The sequence below is a fragment of the Coenobita brevimanus genome, chromosome 51, assembly GCF_032717465.1.
Source record: "Coenobita brevimanus isolate Jiangsu-jjx chromosome 51, ASM3271746v2, whole genome shotgun sequence".
NCBI classification, from domain to species: domain Eukaryota; kingdom Metazoa; phylum Arthropoda; class Malacostraca; order Decapoda; family Coenobitidae; genus Coenobita; species Coenobita brevimanus.
The window spans coordinates 28311389-28322314 of record NC_137004.1 but is presented as its reverse complement, the minus strand read 5'-3'; positions in this window follow the sequence as shown (position 1 = coordinate 28322314).

Genomic DNA, 10926 nt, shown 5'->3' with positions numbered 1-10926 from the left:
ACATAGTAATACCTAGGAAAAACAGATGACGGGAGGCATATTGACCCACAAGGAGTTTATGTATGAAAGAAATCTAAAATTCAACCAACGTATATGAGAAAAGGACAGAATGAAGGAAAGCAGTGAAAATCAAATACAAAATGCAGGTCAAATGGGTGTGTGGTGTTCAGAGGGTGTGGCTTACTGTTTTACTTTCATTTTCGATGACTCTGTAGGCTGTGTACTTGTGAGTTTAGGATGTTCCTTATCATCTCATGCCCTCTTGCTTCCTTTTCTGTGAGTAAAAATAACAAAATGACAAATTAAATGCCTATTCAGCAAGAGGCTGAGAGCGTCTGTTTCGTGCTCTTTAATCCCTTCCATCGTACGACGTATTTTAAGGTTTTATCATTGCCTTATCTAGACTATTTTATTCACAGTGGGATAGACTTTATGAGTTGCATGTGTCAGATATAGCCTTGATTAACCTGTTCTTTGAGAGGATATCTGTTAACCTGAATAGTCTTAAAAGCAAACTAAAACACATGACGTATTATCCTAAAAGGGTTAATGAATGCTTAGGCTAGGGAAGATGTCCAGTGTCTCCACGCTTCTTTCACTTCTACTGTGTGGGCCGTATTGTCGTGAATTTATGTTTTCTACTACTTCTTACTCACGCTTGTCTTCTTTAACTGACCCGTCCTCTCATAGATTTATGGAAACCCTCTTGTACCCTACGCCTCTATTTTGCTCTTTACCGTACTTTCCTTGCGAAGGGTTGTAGTCTCCTGAACATACAGGTTTTCAGCACTTCGCTCTTCCTCCTTACTTTCCTTTTCTATGGACCTTAATCTAGTGGAGTCAGAAGGCTCTACCACCTCTTCCTCTCTTGCTCTTCACTTCCCTTTCAGTGTACCATATTATCGTATACTTAGAAGGCTGTTTAGCACCTCCTCCTCTCTAGCACCCCCCTGCTCCCTATTACCTCCCCCATTCTAGCATCTCCCTGCTCCCTAGCACCTCCTCCTCTCATTTGGTCATTACTTTGTTTTTTGGAGACGACCTTTTCTCGGATTACAAGACTCTCGAGCAAACCATCCCCTCTAGAACCTCCTGCTCTCCAGCATCTTCTCTTCCTTCCTCTTTACTTCCCTTTTCTTTCGACTGCAATCATGTGCACTCAGCAGACCCTACCACCTTTTCTTTCCTGTTCTGCTTTTTCTTGTGCAGCTTATCCTCATTTTCGTAGCAGAACAAAACCGTATGGAATTAGCAAGAGGGAAATATGAAAATCCAATCAGGTGGACAGCATTGCACCTCTCCTGCGCTTTTACTTTCCTTCTCTATGACGCCTGCTGGTCTAGTGGGCAATAGCACAGGTGGAATGACAAATTTACCGTGAGCGTCTCTCTCTCTCTCTCTCTCTCTCTCTCTCTCTCTCTCTCTCTCTCTCTCTCTCTCTCTCTCTCTCTCTCTCTCTCTCTCTCTCTCTCTCTCTCTCTCTCTCTCTCCACACACACACACACACACACACACACACACACACACACACACACATTGAACTGTCATAAACTAATAATTCCATATTTATTCTCAGTATACCCGCTAGTCTTCCATACTCGCACAATTCCCCCATGTATAGACAGCTGAAAGTAAATTAAGATTATTACCCTGGAACCACTGATTTCCAACATGAGAGTTAATTTATGCTCATACTTCTTCATGGAAACAATTGAACAGTTCTCGTACAGATTCTTTAGTCAGCCTTTCCCTTTGCCTACGACCTCTGATTAATCGCAATGTGTCCAAGTGTTTCTGTACGAGCAAACCTTGATTTAATCTTTATTTTGTTAAGTTTGTCAAGATCGCATACCTTCCACACTTTTTTTTGTCTTTTGTTCATTCTTCTTGCAAATACGTACAGTAACGGTAACTTCCAATTTCATATAACTTTGTCGAAACGTAGGGTTCCGCGCCTAGGCTACAGTAATCCACCACAGTTACTGGTAGATGGCTTACTTACTTCCCCTGATGGGATTACATGATAATAAAAAAATAAAAAAAAGCCTTCAGTCACTAGTAAGGATTGATCTCATGAACGTGCTAAGCCCTTCACTCCGAAAAAGATGTTCTAATCACTAAACCACCAGGTGTTATCTGTATAGGGGAAAAAATAGTCACGATCACTTTTCACTTAGTCTCGTTTCATTTTCCTTTTCCTTGCCCAGTACGCTTTCCAGCCACACAAATTAGCCTGTCTCCTCTTTAAAACCGTCTCTGGAAAATACGAAAGAGTTTGTGAATATTTTAAAGTATTTTTTCGATATATAGACGATTGATTTTACTTGCTGACTTGCCTGTAATTCTCTCTGATGCCCAAGTATAGAGTAAATAATAGTGTAAATATTTTTTTTTTCCTCTTCCTGGTTTTGGATCCTGCGCACCTCAATTACTGTGGTGTGGATTATTAGGATGCTGATGATGGCGGCTGCCCTTCACCTTTCCTGTTGCTGGATCCTGCCCACCCCTTTTATGATACAGGAAAATAGAGTTAGAATGATGATGGTGATAATGTTGGTGGTATCATTTTCAGTTTCTGAGGTACAAGCAAGGACGGGAAATAAGGTCATAATGGTGATGATGATGATGATTATGATGTTGACGATGGTGCTACTGCTGCCGATGATGATGGTGATGATGATGATGATGATTCCCATTCCCTTCTTATTTGAGGAACCTGCCCATCTCAGATACATAACAGCGAAAAATATCAATAATATAGATAAGATGGTGATTTGTTGTTGATGATGATGATGATGATGAATCTTCTGATTAAAATACAGGTACATCACCACCACAACCACTCGCTAATCCACATCTTGCCGCCCTCATTGCTCTCTCAGATTTCTTAGTGACCCCCATAATTTGCGAGTAATCCCTTCTGAAGCCCTTGTATGTAGCTGGCATCGCCCTAACTCTGATACCCTTGACCTTCTACTGTAACTTCCCAGACGCCACGCCATACACACATCCCCACACTCTTCATTCTCCCTGTACATCCTTTCTCACTTAGCAATGTCCTTTTACTCCCTTCCACGTATACAACCTCCCTATTTTTCTCTCCACAAACACTCTACATCTTCATCCTTTTTCCTCTCTCACACTCCACATAGTACCTCTTACTCTCTACATTTTACGAGTACATATCATCCTCTCTGTCTTTCGCACTACATCCTCACTCTTACTCTTTTCCCCTTTACATTGTCCTTCATCTCTTATACACACTACTTTGTCCTCTTCACACTCTCTCACATTCCACAATTCTCCCCGGTACACCTTTCCACACCCACTACTTCTTCCACACAATACATTCTCCGGTCTACAGTCTTCCACATTTACATTCTTCCTTCCCCTTTTCCTTCTATACTCAACATTCTCCCCCACAATTTTCTGCACCTTACTTTCTCCCACACACATCCTCCTCCTTCATACACATCCACACTTAACTCCATCCCCTTCACTCTCTTCTTATCCTCCTCCTCGCTTTCCTCACCACTATTGTACTTCTCCCAGTTCTCTTGCACACATCATATTCTGTTGACCATTTTCACACCCCACGTCCCCATCTTTTAGTTGCACATTTCACATTCTTTCTTCTTTATTCCATAACCCTACCCTCACTCTCTTCCACACTCCACACACTCCCTCACTCTCACTTGACATCCTCCTCCACACTCTCTTTTTATACATCCTTCTCCCCACTGTGTTTATTCTAGGCATCCTCACCCTCACTATTATGCACCTCTTCCTCCCGTCTACCTTATTCACTCCATCTCTCTGCCAGTGATGTATTTTAAAACTCAGTAGCAATGAACGTAGTAGTTCATTATTTCCCTTAACGGCCATCTTCCAACATTACTCTTAACAGCCACCCATTACTATTTTTTTTTTTTCCGAGCGTACCCTAGTCATTCTATCCCTTTGCAAGTAATGTTTTCAAAACCACTGTAAAATTTTCTTATAAAAATGAGTATTGTAGTCCCACAATTCCGTTAATCACCGCCTTCCAACATGCCACTTTACAGCCCGTCCCTCCCATCAACAACACTCAAAACTGCATCATCCACACCAACGCCCAGTCACTCGCAAAATTATAATCCTCAGTGCATCTATCCCACCAGTAAGTTCTGCAAACCCATCCGGAGCTTCTGTAGTACAATCTCACGCCACCAGTTGGACCCTAATACACACCCTCCATTAAATATGACAATAATATCACTAATTTAACTTTATTTTGGCTTTAATACCTGATATCTAAAATATTTTACGCTCAGATTATCTTTGATGTTATAGAATGTTTTCATGATATGTCGCAGGCCTCATGGAAGGAAATTACCACTGGTCAAGAGAAGTTCAGAATCTCTGACTGTTACGTTTGGCGACCATACGAATTATCAGTCCCGTTCTCCAACTGCAGGACTAGCCAAAGCCCCTCCAGCAGTCGTCTGTAAAACCTGCGTAAAGAGTCGAGCATACTCTGAACCGCGAATTTTCAAAGGAGCAGCTTCCAACATGCCACTAGACTCACTCCTCACTACCAAACACAACCATGTCTGTCTGGCAGGGAATTAGTGTGTATTATCACCAAGGTATTAGAGAGAAGGGGGAGAGACAGGAACGGATGTAGTGGGAGAAGGGGGGGAAAAGGAACAGTGTACGAGAGAGAGAGAGAGAGAGAATTCCTCTGCTCATACACCACAAGTTCGCTGGGTTGAAAGGCAAAGAAGCTGCCGTGAGCCTAGTTTTATTTGTAGGATCGAGTTGGGGTTGGAATCTAAAGTGGCGAGCTGATTTTTTTTTTTTTCCCCTCTCGCTGCGTGTGAGGTCCGGGATTAAGAGGAGCAGAGGCATCTTAAAGACGGGGCGGTATAAATAGATTTAAGTGAGAGAGAGAGAGAGAGAGAGAGAGAGAGAGAGAGAGAGGTGGGGGGGGGGAGTGTACTGAGTCTCCCATCAGCGGCATAGAATCAGAGGGAAGTTATGAGGGTTGCTGGAAGGGGACTCAGCAGTAGGTGGGTGTACATGAAGTGGGTGTACATGGGAGGTGGTTGTACATAAGAGATCGGTGCACATAGAGTGAGTATAAAAAGACAACACTTGGGTATGTCTGAGGCAACTGTACATGGAAAAATATAGGTGAGTTTACAAGGAAGAGCACAGGTTAGACGAGTGTACCAGGAGGAGTACATGGGAGGTAGATATACAAGGAAGTGTAAATGGGAAGCGAGTTACAAGAGTAAATGGTAGGTGAGTGTACTAGGTGGAGTACATGGGAGGTATGTGTACACGGAAGGATAAATGGGAGTTGAGTGTACTTGGAGTAGTACATGGGAGGTATGTGTACACGAAAAGGTATATGGAAGGTGAGTGGCCAGGTGGAGTACATGGGAGGTACAGTATGTGTACACGGAAGGGTAAATGGGAGGCCGATGTACCGGCAAGAGTAGATGAGGGTTGAGTGCACCAGGAAGAGTACATGGGAAGTGAGAGTACAAGTTGGAGTAGGTTACATAGGAAGTGAGTATATAAGTAGTACATAAGGGATACAGGGGAGGAGGGTTCAAAGAGGAGCGCATGTTGGAGTTGACGAAGTGTGGTTGTACAAAGAGGAATGCATAGTGGAGCAGACGAGGTGACGATGTACAAGGAAGAGTACTTGTGAGGTGAGTGTACCAGGAGTACATGGCAGGTGAGTGTACAAAGGGACTTGCTTGGACAAATTGTAGTACATGGAAAATGGATGTGCAGAATATGTGACCACACATAAAGTGGGAGTCCACGGGATAGATTACTGTATGTTGGGAAGTATAATATAAATGTCCAGATTACTGTACTTGGAGACGAGTGAGTACAAGAATGGGTACATGGGAAGTGAATGTACTAGGTAAGTGGAAGTGCGTGAGGAAGAACATGAGGTAAATGTACAAGGAAAGAAGAGTATATGGGAGGGGAATGTAATAGGATAGCCATGAGAGTATAGTGAGGACCACATAGAACATAGGGGTCGACTGGTGGCCAGCGGGCCACATGTGGCCCTCGAAGAAGAAAAGATTGGCCCGCGATGATTTAAGAAAAAATGAGTAGTTACAAACGGAAAATCCCATAAGAATTTGTCATATGGTCAAGTGAACAAATATTACAGTAGTTAGGAAATATTTATTGGTAATTTGGTTGATGAAATTACCATTTGAATAATTAATTAATGAACTGATATGTCACGAAACTTTATTTAAAGATTATCAGTATCATGAAGCAGAAGCTGATACAACTCTAAGGATTGGAAGGCGTCCCGAACTTCTTCGAACGTTTGAAAGGGCTGCGGCTTTACTGTAATATATATTATACGGTTATTATTTTCATTCAAAAAGTTTCCTATATTGTATTGCAAATTTAAAATCTGCAAACATTTTAAAGTAGTATTGTACAGTACAGTGTGCATATATAGATCAATAATCTGATTGAAATCTGGAAACAGTATTTCGTATATTGATAAATTCGGACGAAGTGTAAAAGTAAACAAGCTGGTCTAGGCTTCCAGGGACACACGCACCACAATGTTGGGTGAGTTGATGCGTAACCGGTATTATCCGATTGTTTTTACATTTATTTGAGGTCAGTGGTCATTGTAGCTTATAGTGAATAGGAATAAAAGTTGTTAGAGAGAATAGTCACTAGTTGAAATTGATAATGAGAGTTGATAGCCTGTCACGAAATTACATGTAATAAACAAGAATCGGTGCCAAGGCACAGCAAACCCGTCCCCGGCAGTTATTTTAGTGCTGACATATAAACACAACAGGATATATAGTCAAATATGTCACATATCAAATTTGAAATAAATCGGGTGAAAACTGACGATTTTATGCCTATTTGAAATTTAGGCTCGACCCTCCTGACATTGATCCCCCTACCGCTAACTGGGGGGTGACCCTCCTGATGTAATGGGGCATGTTATAGGATGCAGATTTGAAAGATACACTTTTAGATTTTGGTTTCATGTCGATATGACTAATTTGAAAGATATGGCGAAAAACGATTTTTTTTCTTTTTATATTTTGTGGGCCTACAGCCTGGGCCTTGGCCCAATTTGGTCCAAAATTTAATTGGGTGATCAGAGAATCATAGACCGTCATCTCTGTAATTTTAGTCAAAATCGCACTAGTAGTTTTAAAGTAAAGTTGTTAACAGACAGACAGACAGGCAGGCAGACAGACAAACAAACCGAATGCAAACAGTACCCGTTCCCGAGCTCCTCCGGGGCGGGGACGGGTAATTAACTGCAGTTTTCATGGCAAAACTTTAGCTATCCTAACCTAACCCAGCCTTGCCTAACCCAAATTATACTTATCTAACCTAATATTTTTAGAGTAGCCTGCGTTCATTTTGTTCATGATATTTCGTAGTTTCCTTTTTTTTTCTTTTTTTTAATGCGAGTCTTTCGGTGTTACTTTTTATCGCATAGTACTTAACCAACCTACCGTAATCTAACGAACCTAACCTAACTTAACCAAACCTATACAGCCTAACGGTCCTAACCTAACCTAGCATGCACCGTACATTGTAACAACCTAATCTAACCGAACCAAATCTTACCTGACCAAAACATATCATACTTGGCATACGCTGATTTCTGTAAGGTTAGGTAGACGTGGCCCTCAGACGATCAACAGAACTGAAGTGTGACCCTTGGGAAGGATTGATGTTGACACCACTGATATATAAGGCTAATGCATAAAAGGGAAGTACAGAATAAGGTATAGTGATTGACGTTGGGTAGAAGTATAAGGGGAGACCACGAAAAAATAGGCTTCTGCCCAAACTAACGCAGTGATAGGCTGCTATACTTTGCCCAGCAGTGCAAAATTACCCAAGAGCTAGGACTTGCTCGCACGCCAAAAAGGCACGAGAGCAGGCCTTATAGGACTAAATGTATTGCAGCCAAATAACTGTGGTAGCCGTAGAAATTATGGGACCGGATCACTCCCCTCGAGATAAAATAAGGATGGTAATAGCACACATGCATAGATATATTAAATCACTTCACTGCGAAAGATCTGTCTTATGTTAACTAAATTCGTGTTATAGTATTTAAAATAAAATATTAGGGCATCGTGCGAAGGAGTGAAAGCTATGCTTCATATATATATATTTATATTTATATCTATATATATATATATATATATATATATATATATATATATATATATATATGTGTGTGTGTGTGTGTGTGTATGTGTGTGAATGTATGTGTATGTATGTATGTATATGTATATGTATATATTCATAAATGTGAATGAATGTATGTATGTATGTATTAAGTGTACACTATATATATATATATATATATATATATATATATATATATATATATATATATATATATATATATATATATATATATATATATATGTATATATGTATATATGTGCATATATGTGTATATATGTATATATATATATATATATATATATATATATATATATATATATATATATATATATATATATATATATATATACAGGTATATAAATTGTGTTTGTGTGGAATGTACATTTGAGTATACATATATGCACATAAAATACATAGGTACGTATACAATAAAGATGAACAGCGGGAACCAATACTAAAAACAAGTTTTCTGACATTTGCCTGGGGATTATATCTTCGCCTCTGTAATGGTGATTATGACATTTGTTGCTGAATGATGAAACAGGTGTTTTAGCCCCTTCACTATGGTTGTCTCTCCAGTGACGTAAATAATCGGGCGTGACAGAAACAATAAGATATAAAAGATATCGTATTGCAGGAGTTATAGAAGATTGTTTGTCATCCCTTCATGAAAATTAATTATTTGTGACTGATGGTATTAACAGTAAGATAAAAAAGACGTCATCATACTGAGGAGGTTAATGGAAATTGTTTGTAAGCTTATCAGCACGAGCAGCATCCCAGACAACGTTGCATGGTGATAAAACGTCATCATGTTGACTGAACAACAAGCATGGTATGGCTGACGGGGGATAACAACGCTGAGAGAGAGAGAGAGTTGAGAGGGACATGTGCAGGGGGGTCGTGATCTCTGCCTCAGAAGCCCAGAGTCACGCCTCGATACTCAAGGATGGGGAGGAGAAATGAGGTAAGGGCAGTTGAGTGGGAGAAGTACCGGTACGAGGGAGAGTGAAAGGAGAGGGGAGGAGATATTAGGGAAGGGCAGGGGAGGAAGGAATTAAATAAGTAAGAGGAGGGAAGGGAACCAGAGGAAAAAGACTAGGAGTGAGAAGAGGAAATGGAGAAACATAAGGGAGAGAGGAGATGTGATAGATGAGAAGAGAAGGGGGAAGGGGTGGAGGTATGGAGAGAGGGCGGGGTGGGAGGAAGAGCAGAAAGGAAGAGAGGAGAAGAAGACGTAGAGAGAAATGAAAAGGGAAAGGAAGGAGAAGTATAAGTGTGTGGAGATGAGACAGGGGAGGGAAAGGAGAAATTAAGGCGGGAAGAAAAAGCAGATAACGTACGGAGAAATGAGGAGGGGGAGGAAGAAGAATAAGATAGAGAGGGAAGAAGAATGGAAGAAGAGAGGTAAAAGAGATAAGAAGAGAGATAGGGATGTAGAGAAGCGGTGGATGGGAGGGGGGAGGAGAGGCAGAAACATGGAACAAAAAAGAAAAAAGGTGAAGGGAAGAAAGAGATGGGAGGAGAAGGGGTTGAAGATGATGAAGACAGGAAATAAGAGGAGGAGACAGAAGTAAAAAAGGAAGAATAAAAACGAAGCATAAGAGGACGAAGTTCAACTGTGTGAGAAGAACCGAGGAGAATCGGAGGAGAAAGGGGGTGTAAAAGACGAACCCCATTAGTACGGTGATATATATATATATATATATATATATATATATATATATATATATATATATATATATATATATATATATATATATATATATATATATATATATATATATTACTTCTCCTGCTACCAGATATTTTCACTCGTGTTAGATGAGATTTTTCGCAGTGTAGGGGCTTTAGGCACTGTATCGTAAATTAACCCATTCAGTAATATTGCGTTTTCATAGGGTGAATAGAAATGTCCGGAGATAAGAAGAATAACTATACCTAAAGGCCCTCCCAAGGGGGGAATCACACCAGCCGCCTTTCCAATACATGTCTAGCGCGTCCCGGAATATGACCTTGACCTACTTTCACCTGTAAAATTTTGTGATATCTTGAGCGGTGGCGAAGTTATCGTGCTAACAGACACACAAACAGACACACAGACTGAGAACAGTACCATCTTCGCAATCGCGGCTGGTAATATAATAAGGCGTCATTGTATCGAATGACTAAGAACAGGAGGGAGAAGGAACTGAAAGAAGCGAGAAAGAGCGAAATCGAAAGATGAAAATTGAGATATATGACGCGATAGATAGACTGAGATATTTAGATAGATAGATAGATAAACAGAGACTGAAAACAAGGTATATCGGGGGGCATTCAGTGGAGCGCATCTCTCCGACAAGGGCAACGTAATTTCCAAACCACTCTTCATAATGAGTTAGGTTTTCTCATCACTGATTAGGGTTTCTCAGAAAGTGTTTTACGGATCGAGAATCTGTAATACGATCCAAATCGGTCTCAAAAGTTAATCATTTGTTCTCAGAGACATGGGCTATCCACCCACCAAATTTGGTCTCTCTTAGTTTTTGAGTAATCCTGCCAACAGACAAACAAACACACAAACAAACAAGCATGGGTGAAAATGTACTCTCCAAGTGGGAATGAACAAACACGACTAAACTTGAAAATGCATTAAAAGAGAGGAAAAGCACGGACGAAGGAAACAGAAGGGAGAAAATGCAAAAGTGGAACAGCGACAGATCTGACCTTGAGGCA